Source organism: Lathyrus oleraceus, chromosome 6 (assembly GCF_024323335.1).
Source record: "Lathyrus oleraceus cultivar Zhongwan6 chromosome 6, CAAS_Psat_ZW6_1.0, whole genome shotgun sequence".
Taxonomy (NCBI): Eukaryota; Viridiplantae; Streptophyta; class Magnoliopsida; order Fabales; family Fabaceae; genus Lathyrus; species Lathyrus oleraceus.
Genome location: NC_066584.1, coordinates 500,967,700 through 500,986,316, shown reverse-complemented (window position 1 = coordinate 500,986,316; position 18,617 = coordinate 500,967,700).

Below are 18,617 nucleotides of genomic sequence, written 5' to 3'. Positions count from 1 at the left end.
TTCAAGATAATTGTAGTGCAAGTGGATGTTAGAGATTGTGTATATGTGTTTACTATGGAATTTGGCAAACAACCGATAGTCCTCTCACTACAGGGTTACTCGCAGGACCGACTAGATTAGTCCTAGAACATACGTGCAAAATGTGTGTGATTCTGACATGCAACATTTTCATAAACGTTTGAGAACCTCATTTTGCAATGATTCTTAATGAGTAAAGCTTTGAGATGTGAATTGTTTGTTGAGTTTGGATGCAAGATAAATGAACAAGTTAAGTAAAATGCTTTGATAACTAAAATGGTGATTGAACATATATTTGTACTCGAATTCTCTCTTTCTCTCTTTGACACGGATACTTTGAGCAAGTGAGTTTTTCAGTAGTTTCAACACACGGACTTCCTTAACATACAATCCCTATTTATAACAACATGAGATAATTGTTTCCCAACGGGTCTTTCTTCCCTGCTTGCCAAGTTATTGCATGCATGCAAAACTGCCTCTAGAAGTGCTACCATGCATCCCCTGTTGCCCCTGTTCAATATTCTTAAACCGAGAGAATTAGAATGGTATGTACGCCATTCGTAATCTAGAGGTGAAAGATTATTGAACACTTAGAATGCCCCAAAAATTTACACTTGTTAATTAAAAGATAGTCTTGATGGAGATGAGCTTAAAGATGCCATCCAGAAAGTTTGATGATGAAAGCTTCAGAGTGCGTCGTACATTAGACCATATCTGAAGACATGGGTGTCACACTGGGTCGTACGCTAGACCGTATAATGAGTCATCCATTAGGTGATATTAGGGTGGGCTGAACCTGATGAGATAAGGATCAGAATGGGTCATACGCTAGACCGTATCTGAGTAGCAGAGTGAGCCGTCCGTTAGGCTGTATTTGGAGAAATAAAGATCAGAATGGATCGTACGCTAGATCGTATCTGAGTAGTAGAATGAGTCGTCCGTTAGGTTGTACCTGGCGATAAAAAGTAGTTGTACGCTAGACTATATTTCAAAATGTACCGTACGCTAGGTAGTATCTGATGAGAAGAGCCAGACTGGGTCGTACACTAGACCGTATATGAGTTGCAGAATGAACCGTTCATTAGGCTGTATCTGAGGATAAAAGATCAGAATGGATCATACGCTAGATCGTATTTGAGTAGTAGAATGAGCCGTCCGTTAGACTATATCTATAACAACCCAATTTTAGTATTTATTCATTACACTATTGTTATTATATTTTATTTTAATGACGTGGAGTGGTAATTAATTAATTAAGTGTTAGCTAGTATAATAATTGATTATACTAATGGAATTAGTGTATTAATTAATTATTTAGTTGATGTGAGATATAATTAAATAATTATATTAAATTAACTTAGTGTGTATGTTGAGTGGTTAATTTATTTGAATTTAAATAGAGATATTTAAATATTAGGTATTATTGGGCCTAGTGATTAAATTAGAGAGATATCATGATTTAAGCCCAAAGAGAATACTAATATAAATAGTAAGAGGTGAGGAGAGTGAGAATTAGAATTCATTTGATCATTGGAGGCAATAGAGAAAGAGGAGAGGAAAAGTAAAGAGAAGTTAGGGTTTCCATCAAATTGAAGAGGTAAGGGGGGAATCCTTATTATTATGGGTTAGTATGATCGGGTAAATGGGTAGATGTATGTTTAGGTCAAAATCCCTAATTTGCATGATTTTAGGATTGTTAGGTTTTGATGATTATGCTTGATTGTGGTGGTTTAATTGTGTTAAAACTGTACATTAACCTTATATAATCAGAGCATTATGTGAGTTATAATTTTCTGTACGTTTGGCTTTTTACGGAATTGAAATCGGAGGTCCGGAAGTCCTCCAACAATGAAAACCGCGGAAAATTCTGCATACTGTCCGTCACACTCGCGGCTTGTTTTTAGGTTTTATTGTCGAAATCGTTTTGGTCATAACTTTTGATCTGTAAGTCCAAATCGAGTGCCGTTCGAAGCGTTGGATCACTGAAACAGAGGACTATAACTTTGTTTCAGGAAGAAAATAATTTTGGAGATTATTTCGTGGACGTTCTGGGGGTTGAAGAAGATGAAAATTATGTTGGAAAATTTAATAAACAACAATTTTTAGTAATGCCTTCGTGCACGGTTTTGATCATAACTTTTAACTCGTAAGTCCGATTTTGGTGGCGTTTGAAACGTTAGAAAGCTAATGCTCATACCTAAAACATGGTATTGATTGTTAATATGTTTTAATAATATTCACATGCCTACTGTATTGATAAATATGTTGGGTTATACGTTTGGTTGATGAATCGTTGCATTGTTGTAATATGATTGCGTGATAATTATGTTGTTATGTCGATGATGTTAAGATGTTGATGAGTTGTTGTTATTTGTTGATATTATTCGTGTGGTAACATGAATTGGTTATTGCATGATGAATGGTGTGATGCATAATTAAGAATGATATATTGTTATGAATGTGTATATGTAATTGTGGATGATATGTTGTTATGAATGTGTATATGTACCATTGGTGTATAATTAGAGTTGAGTTATGGTGATATGTGGAGTGTTAAGATGGTAGAGATGATCTTAATTGCATATGTGTTGGTATGTGTGCATTCATTCATAGCATGGTCGACTTCATTGTGGAAGTGGTGGAACGTTGGGTCCATATAGACGTTGATCCTTAATTGGAAATAGGCGTAGTGGCTTTGATCTTGTCCGGATCGGAGTGTGGCTTGGATTCTAGATATTGAATCGGAAAGCGGTGGAACGTTGGGTCCATATAGACGTTGATCCTTAATTGGAAATAGGCGTAGTGGCTTTGATCTTGTCCAGATCGGAGTGTGGCTTGGATTCTAGATATTGAATCGGAAAGCGGTGAAACTTTGGGTTCACATTGAGGTACCGCATGCATAGAGTCACATGTCTTGCATTGAGTCATAATTGAATGTTGTGTTGTTGTGATTGTGATGTGTGTACGAGTTATAGTAGTTGAATTTGGTGATGTTTGGATACCTTGAATTTGGTGAAATATGTGATTATGTGATTATGTGTATATTTGAGAATATTGTATTGAATTTTAATATTAACTCCTTGAGTATTGAGGTATGTTTGAAATATGCGAAATAAATGCTGGTTAATATTATTGACATGATTATACGAAGTGTGATGAATTCTTTTAATTGTTGATTTAATCATTGTGCCTTATTATGCTATTTCATAATGATTTGAATTCTCACCCTTTCTGTTTGAATGTTACCTTTACATGGGTATCGTGCAGATACTACAGAGTAGTATTGCTGGAGTAAGTGGACGGTAGCTCGCTCAAGATTAGCTGGAGAGTTCCCGTATTTTAGTTGAGATTTGGTAATGAGTCAATGCTCTGGTCATGTAACACTGGGTAGATTGGTAGTAATGAACTCATATCGTATTTGGATATGCATTACGTTATTACTTACTTTATTTTAGCTTGAGATGATTGTTGAGAGATGATCATGGTATGGGACATGAATCATTTTATAATATGCATGGATATTCATATTTTCCGCTGTGAACGCATATTGCTTGAATATTCATGATAAGTGAAATGTGTTATTTTGAATGACCAGGTGTGTTGTTGGTTTTGAAAGCTTTTAGTTTTGAAAACGTCGATGTGACGCCCTTTTGTTTGTATGCGTGCTTATTTACTCTGATTATATGTTAAGTATTTTGGGGTAGAAAAAGGGGTGTTACATTAGTGGTATCAGAGCATGGTCGACCAGTTGGTCAATAGTCGTTAGGGTTTTCCATTCTGTTGTATTTGATGCGTGTATCTGACACGATCGATACTGTTTGTCTGGTTGGTTCGTCCGGCCAGGTTGTTTAATTATGTTGTTCCCTAGTATGCGACATGTGTGTGAGAACACTGTCGATACTTGTTTTTATTTTCCATTGGCAGGTTGGGAATGAAATAAGTGGGAGAGAAGCGTCTGCTTATCTTGGATGTTCCAATTGTATCAAGCTTGGACATTATGCACTCTTGCATGTGCAGTGTTGGCTAGTTAACTTGTTTTGAGAACGTTGTGCTTTCCTGAACCCGAAGAGAGGTCGGATTTGAGGATGGTATTGGTTAGAAGTTAAACGGGTGTATATCAACTGTTTCGAGAAGACGATTATTTTTCCTGAGGTTAGTGCGAAGGAAGATTGGTGTGTATCTGCTAAGCAAGTTGATGAATCGGTGCAAGATGGTGTCGAGTTGTTTATGTTGTTGGCAACTTTGGATATTCGGGAGAAGAGGACGATTGAAGAATTGCCAATAGTTTGTGAGTTTGCGGAGGTATTTCCGGAAGATATAAGTGATTTATCGCCGGAACGTGAGGTTGAGTGAAGTAAGTTTCTTGGACATGTGATTTCGAGTGGGGGTATTTCTGTGGATCCTACGAAGATTGAAGTTGTATCTCAGTGGGAAGCTCCTAAGTTCGTTGCTGAGATTCGAAGTTTTCTTGGTTTGGTTGGTTATTATAGGAAGTTCATCGAAGGGTTTTCTAAGTTGTCGTTACCGTTGACGCAGTTGACTAGGAGAGGTCAAGCTTTCATTTGGACTTCGCAGTGTGAAGCGAATTTTCAAGAGCTTAAGAGAAGATTGACTACGGCTCCTATTTTAATTTTACCGGATCCGTTAGAAACTTTCGTGGTATACTGTGATGCTTCTTTGTTGGGGTTAGGAGGTGTTCTGATGCAAAAAGGGCAAGTGGTAGCTTATGCTTCAAGGCAACTTAAAGTTCATGAAAGGAATTATCCGACGCATGATTTAGAGTTGGCCGCTGTTGTGTTTGTGTTGAAGCTTTTGAGACGTTATTTGTTTGGATTGAGATTTGAGGTGTTTAGTGATCACAAGAGTTTGAAGTACTTGTTCGATCAGAAAGAATTGAATATGAGGCAAAGAAGATGGTTGGAATTCTTGAAAGATTATGATTTTGGTTTGAACTATCATCCTGGAAAGGCGAATGTTGTAGCCGATGCATTGAGTAGGAAGTCATTGCACATGTCTATGTTGATGATTCGAGAGTTTGAATTGTTGGAGCAATTTAGAGATTTGAGTTTGGTTTGTGAAGCGACGTCTTCGTGTGTTAAGCTTGGGATGTTGATGTTGGTGTAAGCCCTAGAGGCCAATACTTTTTGGTACTTGTATCGAATTATTTATTAATAATAAAAGGCATTTTCTTTATTATGGTTGATTAATAAAGTCCCTGGAATAGATAGTCCATTTAATGTATTAAGTGTGACTTAATCATGAGAACACATTAAACATAAGGACACTATTCTTAAAGTATCCGTAGTCGAGCTTTAGTGTGAAGTGGAATAACATTAAAGCATTAAGACTATTATGTTTATAGACTGATGATCACATCTCATGGATCATGGATAAAGAGTTATCAAGTCTTAAACATATGTATGAATATTAGGAGTAATATTTATACCGGATTGACCCGCTATGAGAATACTATATAGAAAGTTATGCAAAGTGTCATAAGTTATTCTCATGGTGATAGTAGTGTATACCACTCTTTGACCCGAAACCACTATGGATCCTAGATGTAGAGTCGAGTGCTTTATTGCTGATCCAACGTTGTCCATAACTAGATAACCATAAAGATAGTTAATGGGTACTCCACGAAGCATGCTGAGGGACATGAGTGACCTAGATGGAATTTGCCCATCTTGCATAACAGGATAAATGTCTATGGGCCCAATATTGAACTGGACAAGGATGACACGGTCTATGCCTTATGTTCAATATAGACATAAGGGCAAAAGGGTAATTATACACATAAGTATTATCACAGAAGGTTTTGTCAGATCACATGACATTTTCGTGTCTTGGGTAGCAGTGATGTGTTGCTAGATACCGCTCACTGTTTATTATGTTAAATGCGTGATTTAATATAATTGCCAACGTCACGAAAACCTACAGGGTCACACACAAAGGACGAATTGATGAGAGATAGAGTAACTAAGGAATACCGTAAGGTACGGTGCCCTTAAGTGAATTATAGAACATCGTAAGGTACGGTGTACTTGAGTAGAATACGAAATATGGTAAGGTACCATGGGCTTAAGTGATTTTGGGCATATTATAAGATATGGGCCAAAATACACTTAAGTGGGCTTTTTAGCTTGAAGCCCACGCAAGTGGTTCTATAAATAGAACCCTTGTGCAGAAGCATAAATAGCGGTTGCATTTTTTCGTTTTCTCTCTCTCTCTCTCTCTCTCTCTCTCACTCAAAGCCTTCATTCGTACCAGCTAGCACTGAGATTGAAGGAATTCGTTCGTGTGGATTGAGTAGAGACGTTGTCATCGTTCAACATTCGTGGTCGCTCCGTGGATCTGCATCAAAGGTTTTAATTGTCACAAGAGATCTGCACCAAAGGTTTCAATCGTCACAAGAGGTGAATATTCTATCACTGATCATGATCATTCGTAAGGATCTCTAAAGGAGAAAATTTTAATTTCCGCTGCGTTTTGGACCGCAATTCTCCTTCAGTTGAAGCTTACGTGGGGCATTCTTGACGAGATTAGAGAAGGTCAGAAGTCAGATTTGAAGTTAGTCGATGTTATGACATTGATTAACCAAGGTAAAGGTGGTGACTTTCGGATTGATGAGAATGGTATCCTGAAGTGTTGTGATCAAGTTTGTATTCCAGATGTTGCGGATTTGAGAAAGAGGATTCTTGAGGAAGGGCATAGAAGTGGTTTGAGTATTCATCCTGGTGCTACTAAAATGTATCAAGACTTGAAGAAGATGTTTTGGTGGCAAGGTATGAAGAAGGATGTAGCGGAATTTGTGTATTCATGTTTGACTTGTCAAAAGTCAAAGATTGAACATCAAAAGCCGTCTGGTTTGATGCAACCGTTATCTATTCCCAAGTGGAAGTGGGATGGTATCTCTATGGATTTTGTTTCGGGTTTGCCGAGAACATCGAGTAATTGTGAGGCGATTTGGGTCGTTTTGGACAGGTTGACGAAATGTGCTCATTTTATTCCGATGAGGATGGATTATTCGATGGAGAGACTTGCCAAGTTGTACATCGGGAGGATTGTGTGTTTGCATGGTATCCGTCGAGCATTGTTTCGGATAGAGATCCAAGATTCACTTCGAGATTTTGGGAAGGTTTGCAAAGTGCTTTGGGTACGAAGTTGCGTTTGAGTTCGGCGTATCATCCGCAAACTGATGGTCAAACGGAGAGGACCATTCAGTCACTCGAAGATCTTTTGAGGTCTTGTGTTTTGGAACAAGGAGGAAATTGGGATAGTTTCTTGCCTTTGATCAAGTTTACGTATAATAACAGTTTCCATTCGAGCATTGGAATGGCACCTTTTGAGGCTCTTTATGGCAGGAGGTGTAGAACTCCTTTGTGTTGGTACGAATCGGGAGAGAGTGTTGTGGTTGGACCCGAGTTGATTCAAGAGACTACGGATAAGATTAAGATGATTCAAGAGAAGATGAAGGCTTCTCAGAGTCGTCAAAAGAGTTATCATGATAAGAGGAGGAAGGCTCTTGAGTTTGAGAAATATGAACATGTGTTCCTTCGAGTTACGCCAATAACGGGTGTTGGTAGAGCTTTGAAGTCGCGTAAATTGACGCCGCGTTTCATTGGTCCTTATCAGATTTCCGAGAGGATAGGTGAAGTGGCATATCAGATTGCATTACCACCGTCAATTTCTAATCTTCATGATGTGTTCCATGTGTCTCAATTGAGGAGGTACATTGCGGATCCATCGCATGTTGTTCCATTAGATGATGTCCAAGTGAGGGATAATTTGACGGTTGATACATCACCTATGCGAATTGAAGATCGAGAAGTGAAAAAGCTTCGTGGTAAGGAGATTGCTTTGGTAAAAGTGATATGGGGCGGAGTCGCCAATGACAATATTACGTGGGAACTCGAGGATAAGATGAAGGAATCATATCTGGAGTTGTTCGCTTGAGATAAATTTTCGAGGACAAAAATCTTTTAAGTGGGGGAGAGTTGTAACAACCCAATTTTAGTATTTATTCATTACACTATTGTTATTATATTTTATTTTAATGACGTGGAGTGGTAATTAATTAATTAAGTGTTAGCTAGTATAATAATTGATTATGCTAATGGAATTAGTGTATTAATTAATTATTTAGTTGATGTGAGATATAATTAAATAATTATATTAAATTAACTTAGTGTATGTATAGTGGTTAATTTATTTGAATTTAAATAGAGATATTTAAATATTAGGTATTATTGGGCCTAGTGATTAAATTAGAGAGATATCATGATTTAAGCCCAAAGAAAATACTAATATAAATAGTAAGAGTTGAGGAGAGTGAGAATTAGAATTCATTTGATCATTGGAGGCAATAGAGAAAGAGGAGAGGAAAAGTAAAGAGAAGCTAGGGTTTCCATCAAATTGAAGAGGTAAGGGGGGAATCCTTATTATTATGGGTTAGTATGACCGGGTCAATGGGTAGATGTATGTTTAGGTCAAAATCCCTAATTTGCATGATTTTAGGATTGTTAGGTTTTGATGATTATGCTTGATTGTGGTGGTCTAATTGTGTTAAAACTGTACATTAACCTTATATAATCAGAGCATTATGTGAGTTATAATTTTCTGTACGTTTGGCTTTTTACGGAATTGAAATCGGAGGTCCGGAAGTCCTCCAACGATGAAAACCGCGAAAAATTCTGCATGCTGTCCGTCACACTCGCGGCTTGTTTTTAGGTTTTATTGTCGAAATCGTTTTGGTCATAACTTTTGATCCGTAAGTCCAAATCGAGTGCCGTTCGAAGCGTTGGATCGCTGAAATAGAGGACTATAACTTTGTTTCAGGAAGAAAATAATTTTGGAGATTATTTCGTGGATGTTCTGGGGGTTGAAGAAGATGAAAATTATGTTGGAAAATTTAATAAACAACAATTTTTAGTAATGCCTTCGTGCACGGTTTTGATCATAACTTTTAACTCGTAAGTCCGATTTTGGTGGCGTTTGAAGCGTTAGAAAGCTAATGCTCATACTTAAAACATGGTATTGATTGTTAATATGTTTTAATAATATTCATATGCCTACTGTATTGATAAATATGTTGGGTTATACGTTTGGTTGATGAATCGTTGCATTGTTGTAATATGATTGCGTGATAATTATGTTGTTATGTCGATGATGTTAAGATGTTGATGAGTTGTTGTTATTTGTTGATATTATTCATGTGGTAACATGAATTGGTTATTGCATGATGAATGGTGTGATGCATAATTAGGAATGATATATTGTTATGAATGTGTATATGTAATTGTGGATGATATGTTGTTATGAATGTGTATATGTACCATTGATGTATAATTCATAGAGTTGAGTTATGGTGATATGTGGAGTGTTAAGATGGTAAAGATGATCTTAATTGCATATGTGTTGGTATGTGTGCATTCATTCATAGCATGGTCGACTTCATTGTGGAAGTGGTGGAACGTTGGGTCCATATAGATGTTGATCCTTAATTGGAAATAGGCGTAATGGCTTTGATCTTGTCCGGATCGGAGTGTGGCTTGGATTATAGATATTGAATCGGAAAGCGGTGGAACGTTGGGTCCATATAGACGTTGATCCTTAATTGAAAATAGGCGTAGTGGCTTTGATCTTGTCCGGATCGGAGTGTGGCTTGGATTCTAGATATTGAATCGGAAAGCAGTGAAACTTTGGGTTCACATTGAGGTACCGCATGCATAGAGTCACATGTCTTGCATTGAGTCACAGTTGAATGTTGTGTTGTTGTGATTGTGATGTGTGCATGAGTTATAGTAGTTGTATTTGGTGATGTTTGGATACCTTGAATTTGGTGAAATATGTGATTATGTGATTATGTGTATATTTGAGAATATTGTATTGAATTTTAATATTAACTCCTTGAGTATTGAGGTATGTTTGAAATATGCGAAATAAATGATGGTTAATATTATTGACATGATTATACGAAGTGTGATGAATTTTTTTAATCATTGTTGATTTAATATCCAAATGTGTCGTACGCTAGACCGTATTGGAACAGTTGAAGGAATCATACGTTAGGCTGAATCAGAATGAGCCGTACGTTAGGCTATATCTGATAATATTTGTATATGTTGTATTTGCAATAAATGTCTGGGATGAGCTTAAAGATGCCATCATTAGGAAGATATCAGAATGCTTGTCAGAATGAATATTCATATGAATTATATCTGAAAGATGTATCTGAATCTTGAATGTAATCGATAAAGATATTCGTCTGAATGAATTTTTATTTTGACTGTATCAGGAGAATAATTAACTTGGAAAAAAAGAGTTAGCCTCATGCCATGTCATGATGCATGAGATGTTTTATGCTCTTGAAAATAAATACGAACATTGCATGCATGTATATGCTGTGAAATGATGCATGAATGAATTATGCGTCTGAAAATTTTTGCCATGGGAAAATAAATCCCGATATTCTGGTCGGAGATATTTGTATTGATGACCCTTTCTTAGCTGGGGATATTTGATTTTTGTCTGATGGTAGAAATATTCAACGGAACCTGACTGGGGATAAAAGAGATGACCGGTCTGTCTAGTAGTGCCAATTTCTCCTGGGAATAACTGGTTTTGCTGGGGAATAGGATTTGCAACCGGATTTGTTAGAACGCATGGTTAAACCTTATCCTTGATCCTAAAGTCTTTTAGTAATTGCTATTTCTATTTTATGCATGTATTTTCGGTAAACATCAAAATCATATTCAAATGCATATATTAATTCGAATTAAATCAATGGACGTTTATGCAAACAAAACGGAGAAAGTAAAACAAAAGTATCTTTTTGGAAATAAAATTGTATTGATTTTGAAAGAGAGCCTATAAACAAGCAATTTTAATACAAGGAGACAGAAATCCTAGTAAGAGGAAATTGTCAAGAAAGCAAAGAAAAAAACAGCTGTGAAAAAAAAAGTCCTATTGATTTTAATTCTACGACTGCTATTATGTCTTCAAGCATCTCATCTCTTGCTTTCGGATAGAAGTGATTGGCTTGTTCAGTCTCTTTGACTTTGGTGAAGCTGACCGAGAACGGGACATAGTCATACGCTTTAATCCCTAATTTTTGTCTGGACCGCCTTTTCAGGTTTTCAGTCCACCAGGATACCCTTTTTTGCACAAGCCGCCTTTTCAGGTTTTCGATTTGCTGGGTGTACATTTTTATATTTTTATCCGTAATTTTTGCCCGAACCCTTTTGGTTCGCCGGGAAGCCCTTACTTTTGCCTAAATATATCGACCTAGCGGGTCTCTTTTATGCGTAGTATTTTTTAACTATGTCCGCGTTCACGGGATGCAGGAAATCTTCGCCATCCATTGTAGCAAGCATCATGGCTCCACCAGAGAATACCTTCTTAACTACAAATGACCCTTCGTATGTGGGAGTCCATTTGCCTCTAGGATCACCTTGTGGTAGAATGATACGCTTTATCACCAAGTCTCCAATTTGATACACCTGTCTCTTGACTTTTTTATTAAATGCCTGAGTCATGCGCTTCTGATATATCTGTCCATGACAAACAACCGCAATTCTCTTTTCATCAATCAAATTTATCTGATCGAGTCGAGTCTGAATACATTCATCTTCATTTAAGCCTGCATCTTTCATAATTCTTAGAGAGGGAATCTGAACTTCCACTGGTAAAACGGCTTCCATTCCGTAGACTAAAGAGAAAGGAGTTGCCCCTGTCGAAGTGTGTACTGAAGTGCGATAACCATGAAGAGCAAGTGGTAACATCTCATGCTAATCTTTGTATGTTACTGTCATCTTTTGTATAATCTTCTTAATATTCTTATTAGCAGCTTCTACGGAGCCATTCATCTTTGGCCGGTACGGAGAAGAGTTATGGTGTTTTATTTTGAACTGCGTGCAGAGTTCAGTAATCATCTTGTTGTTCAAATTAGTACCATTATCAGTGATAACTCTTTCAGGGATGCCATACCGACAAATAAGACTATTCTTAATGAACCGTGCCACCACATTCTTGGTGACATAAGCAAATGAGGTTGCCTCTACCCACTTCGTAAAGTAATCAATAGCAACAAGAATGAAACAATGTCCATCAGAAGCAATAGGTTTAATCTCTCCAATCATATCAATGCCCCATATTGTAAAGGGCCAAGGGGCTGTCAACACGTTCAATGGAGCAGGAGATACATGTACTTTGTCCGCATAGATCTGGCACTTGTGACAAGTTCTGGAGTGATGGTGGCAATCAGCTTCCATGGTAGACCAATAATACCCTGATCTTAGAATCTTCTTGGCCATCGTATGTCCACTAGAGTGAGTCCCAAAAATATCGTCATGGATGTCTTCCATAATCTTTTCTGCTTCCTTTTTATCCACACAGCGAAGCAAAGTCGAATCATGATTACGTTTGTATAATACTCCATTACTCAAAAAGAATTTAGCAGAGAACTTCCTCAGAAATTTTCTGTCATTGATGGATGCCCCTTCAGGGTATTCCTGAGTTTCTAAATATCTTTTTACTTCGTGGAACCAAGGTTTCTCTTCTACTTCATCAGCATTAAGTTCATAACAATATGTTGGTTCATCTAATCGTTCAATGATGATCATGGGAGCTTCATTGTCCCATCTGACTCTGAACATAGATGACATGGTAGCCAATGCGTCTGCCAACTGATTCTCTTCTCGTGGAATATGTTCGAATGTAATCTCTTCAAAGTATGGAATTAATGTCAACACCCGCTCTCGATAAGGGATGAGATTCGGATGTTTAGTGTCCCATTCTCCTTTGATCTGACTGATTACTAAGGATGAGTCTCCGTACACACTCAAAAACTTGATTCTCAGGTCTATAGCAGCTCTGAGTCCCAAAATACATGCTTCATACTCAACCATATTATTGGTACAATCAAAACATAATCTAGTAGTGAAAGGCGTATGGAAACCCTTGGGAGAAATAATTACAACACCAACACCATTGCCCAATGCATTAGAAGATCCATCAAAAACCATAGTCCATCGGGATCCTAGTTCGGGTCCTTCATCCGGTCCAGGTTCTTCATAATCAGTAACAAGCATAACATCCTCATCAGGGAACTCAAAATTCATAGATTGGTAATCATCAACTGCTTGATGAGCCAAATGATCCGCTAACACGCTTCCTTTGATTGCTTTCTGGGTAGTATACTGGATATCATACTCTGTTAAAATCATCTGCCATCTTACTATTCTTCCGGAGAGAGCAGGTTTCTCAAATATATATTTGATAGGATCCATCTTAGAAATCAATAAAGTGGTATGATTCAACATATACTGTCTTAGTCGGCGAGCAGCCCAAGCCAAAGCACAACAAGTTTTCTCAAGCAGTGAGTATCTTGTTTCACAGTCGGTAAACTTTTTGCTAAGGTAGTATATTGCATGCTCTTTTCGACCAGACTCGTCATGTTGCCCCAGCACACACCCCATTGAATTTTCTAACACGGTCAAATACATGATTAGAGATCTTCCTTCAACTGGTGGCATCAGAATTGGAGGTTCTTGGAGATACTTCTTGATTTTGTCAAAAGCTTCTTGACATTCATCATTCCATATTATCTCTTGATTTTTCCTCAGTAATTTGAAGATGGGTTTGCAAGTAGCAGTCAAATGGGAGATAAATCGGGCAATGTAATTCAAGCGTCCCAAGAAACCTCTGACTTCTTTATCTGTATGGGGAACTGGCATTTCTTGAATAGCTCTCACCTTAGCCGGGTCAACCTCAATTCCTTTACCACTGACAATAAAGACCAAGAGTTTACCGGATCTTACTCCAAAGGTGCATTTGTTCGGGTTCAATCTCAACTTGTATTTCTTTAACCTCTCAAACAGTTTGTATAAATGATCGAGATGTTCTTCTTCAGTATGAGATCTGGCTATCATGTCATCCACATATACCTCTATTTCATGATGGATCATATCATGGAACAAAACCACCATAGCACGCTGGTATGTTGCCCCTGCATTCTTTAAACCGAATGGCATTACTTTGTAACAGAAAGTGCCCCATTGCGTCACAAACATAGTTTTCTCCATGTCTTCAAGTGCCATCTTAATCTGGTTATAACTTGAGAATCCATCCATGAATGAGAATACCTTGTGTTGAGCAGTGTTATCTACCAGAACATCAATGTGCGGAAGTGGAAAGTCATCTTTGGGACTTGCTTTATTCAAATCTCTGTAATCTACACACATTCGCACCTTACCATCCTTCTTTGGCACTGGTACCACATTAGCGACCCATTGAGGATAAGAAGTAACAGCTAGAAAACCTGCATTAAATTGTTTCATAACCTCGACTTTGATTTTCTCAAACATTTCAGGACGCATGCGACGAACCTTTGCTTAACAGGATGACAATCTTCCTTCATCGGCAAACGATGTACTACTATATCAGTATCCAGTCCTGGCATGTCTTCATAAGACCAAGCAAAAATCTCTACATAGTCATGTAACATCTGAATCAATCTTTCTTTGACACTGTTTTCCAAGCCTGCTCCTATTTTGACTTCTTTCTTGTCTACTTCAGTACCCAGATTTACAATTTCAATTGATTCCTCATGCGGTTGTATAGTCTTTTCTTCTTGTAGTAACAGTCTGGTAAGCTCTCCAGGCACTTCGCAATCTTCCTCACTTCCATCCTCGGCTTGGTAGATCGGATTTTTAAAGCCATAATTAACAGTAGCAGAATTATTATCAACAGGATCCAGAGTGGATATGGATCTGTAATTTGTTACATGAGTGTGTGTAAGAAAACATAGCTTATTTGAAAGATGACATGAAAGATAAAGAGCGCAATATTTGAAGGCAAAAAGTCCATTGGTTTATTGAATGTGAATATGCTTATGAAAATGACAAAACCCTTAACAAATTAGCTATTGTGCCCCGGGCATAGATACAATGCTTTAAGAAGTTCAATTGTTCATAATAAAAAATTACAAAATTTGAAACACTAAAATAAGCAATAACAATTACTCCTGACTAAAGGAAATCGGGATAGTGTCTTCAGCCTTCCAATTATTGAGTCTGTCACCAATTGTTGGGGAAATCCAGTTATCCAAGTCGCAATCGCTATCAACATCTTCTACAACATTAATCTGATCTTTGACTATCTTTTCAGAGCTAAACCCCCGGCCAAATTTATCAGACTTGTACGGTACATCGATCAGTTGACCCCAGCCAGTACGACCACCATCTTCAACCATGGCTTGAGCATCTTTCAGAGAAATCATAGCAGGAGGAGCACGAATAACCTTGGGCACACGGGAAGTTGGCTTAAGGACAGGACTGGTCGGAGGAACTACTTCAAATGACTGAGAAGGAGTCTCAACGAATTCACCATCCATCTTGACGTATATGAAGGTATGCACACTACTGATAATATACTCTTCTTCTCCACACACAATGACAATCTTGCCCTCTATTGGATACCTCAGCTTTTGATGGAGAGACGAAGCTACAACACTTTCCCCATGGATCCAAGGGCGTCCCAGCAAGCAGGAATAGGCAAGACGAATGTTCATTACGTAAAAGGTAGCGTTGAAGACTTGAGGTCCTATCTTGATAGGGAGAACCACTTCACCATGGACAATACTCTTCGCACCATCGTAAGCACGCACCACAACGTCACTAGGTTTCAGTTCAATGCTTTTACAATCAATCTTATTGAGCATTGCTTTCGGTAGCACATTCAAAGAAGAGCCATTGTCGATCAACACATGAGACAAGGTGATCCCCTTACACTCAATGGAGATATGCAGAGCTTTATTGTGATTCTTTCCTGCTGATGTCAGGTCAGCATCAGAAAAGCCTATGCCATTATCAACAGCCAAGTTAGCAACATAATTTTCTAACTGATCGACAGATGTCTCCCGAGGTACATGAGCGGTCTTCAAGAATTTTATCAACGCATTGGCATGAGATCAGAAGATAACAACAAGGATAACATCGAAATTTTAGACGGAGTATGCCCCAGCTGTTCTACCACATCAAAATCACTCTTACGGATGATTTTCAGCATTTCTTCCATTTCCTGCTTGGCAACATCTTCGGTAGTAACTTCGACTGGTGTCTTTGACCGAGAAGGATTGATTACTGGTCCCTTTCCTCGAGTTTCAGGGGCGGGAGGTGAGATTTCTGGAGAGAAGATCCTTCCACTTCGAGTAATTTTACTAGTCCCAACAATGTCAACGTCATTAGGATTAGCAGAATTATCATCTTGCTTTATGTCGTGGATGTAAACATCACCTCCATAATTCCACGGAATGACTTTGCTTGAGGAATACGGTACTGGGCCAGGTGCAGTAATAATTAAGGGAGCTACCTTGGGCTCAACAGTAATCTTCACAGGCACTCTAGTAGCGGTAATCTTCACTGGAACTTTGGACCTAGCAATCACAGATATTTCTTCCATAGGGTTTTCCACCTTAGGAATCTTTTCAAAGAGAATTGTATGATCATCCATCAGCCGTTGAATACCATTCCTCAACTTCAAGCAATCATTGGGTCGGAGTATACAGAGATCGCAATTTTCAGCACAACCTGGAAATAAACCAGCTTGCAATAAATTCTTCTTGATGATCAGGAAAGGAGATGCTAAGTCAGCTACATTAGTAATGTGAGAATTGTCATCCACATCATTAACAGTCTTGTCATGATTAGGCATAGGAGCAGTTATGACATTAGGAGTCTCTGGAGGATCAAATTCAATTTCTCCAGCGTCGATCATATCCTGAATCTTATTCTTCAACAACCAACAATCGTTTGTATCATGCCCGGGGCTATCAGAGTGATATGCACACCTGACATTGGGATTATAACGAGGAGAAGTAGTGTTGGGATTTGCAGGAGGATCTCTGAGGGTAATTAAATTTGCTTTTAGCATACCCTGCAGTGCTTGTGCTAAAGTCATATTGATCTTGGTAAACTGCCTTCTTGGCCTGTCTTGTCTGTGTTGGAAGTTTTGAGATGGCGGTGCTACAATCGTAACTGCTCCAACAGTATGGTCCGATTTTTCTTGTTATGACCCCTTTGACCGTACACAACATTTGATTCATTCTTCCCCTGATAGGACTTTTTGGTGCTTGTAGAGGTAGCCGCTTGTATCTTTCCACTTCGAATGCCGCTTTCAACATGTTCACCCGTCAATATAAGTTCAGTGAAACCCGATGAGGAACTTCCCAATAGATGGCTGTAGAATGGGCTAGTCAGTGTACCCATGAACATGTCCACTAATTCTCGATCAGTCATAGGGGGTTTGACTCTGCCAGCCAAATCTCTCCATTTTTTAGCATATTCTTTGAAGCTTTCTTTAGAGCCCATAGTCACATTCTGCAGTTGTAGCCGAGTAGGCGCTAATTCAGAATTATACTGGTAGTGCTTGTAGAAAGCTGTCGCTAAATCAGTCCAGGTGCGGATGTTAGAGCTCTCGAGCTGATAATACCACTCTAACTGTGTGCCAGATAGACTCTCTTGGAAGAAATGGATCCATAGCTTCCTATCAGTGGTATACGGCTGAATCTTTCTCACATAAGCTCTCAGATGCATCTGAGGACAAGACGCACCATCATACTTAGTGAAAGCGGGGACCTTGAATTTGCGAGGAATGACCACATTAGAGACCAGACCTAAGCTTTCGAAATCCAGACCGGGCGCCTTCTGACCCTCCATAGCTAGCATACGTTCTTCCAGCAACTTATACTTATCATCTTTCGGAGAGTACTGTTCATTTTCATAATTTTCATAGTCGTCCTCAGGGTTGAAGGGATCAACATTCTCATCTTCCGAACCATTTTCTGTCTCATCTTCTTTATCCTTCGGAATTCCCATCTTGACTCCTGGAGCCTGTCCTTTAAGCCTTCTTCCCGGGTTAATGTAACTCACAGATTTCTTATCTTTCTTCTTCTTGAGCAATAGAGTCTTCAGTTCCTCCTGCCCCTTGGATAAGTTCAAGATCATCTCCTGGAATTGAGCATTCTGAGCTTGGAGATCCTTGATAGTTTGTTCAAGGGCCATTTTTCTATTTGAGAGGAAGACCGTGAGAACATTCATCCTTTAGAGTACCTGTTATGCAATGTTATGTTATGCTATACAATGTATGAAATGTTTTCAAGGACTTTTGGAATTTAACTTTGCGTAAACCACCAAAAAGGGGAACTTTTATTAATAATTTCTTTAATCAATGTTTATTACAAGAAAAAAATGAAAGCTCAAGTCTCCCAGGGACGGCTTCTTTTTGGGCGGAGATATGCATTGAGACTTCGTTCCTCATTAAGCTGGCTGGTGAGCTCTAATACTTTCTTCCTTTCAGCACAGAACTGAGCTTCAAAAGTATCCCTTTCCTCTCTCAACTGGATCCAAGATTTCTTCAATTCTTCAACATTGGTAGGCATATCTGGATAAGGAATGATCTGAGGGGTACCTCTTTCAACTTTTGGTTCAACAATCAGAGGTCCGATTGCAAGATATGGCATGATAAGCTCACGAGCTCTGGCGCGTACCCATCTGCGATAAGGTTCCATAGGAATAGAGTTTTTCTGTCCTAAAGTACTT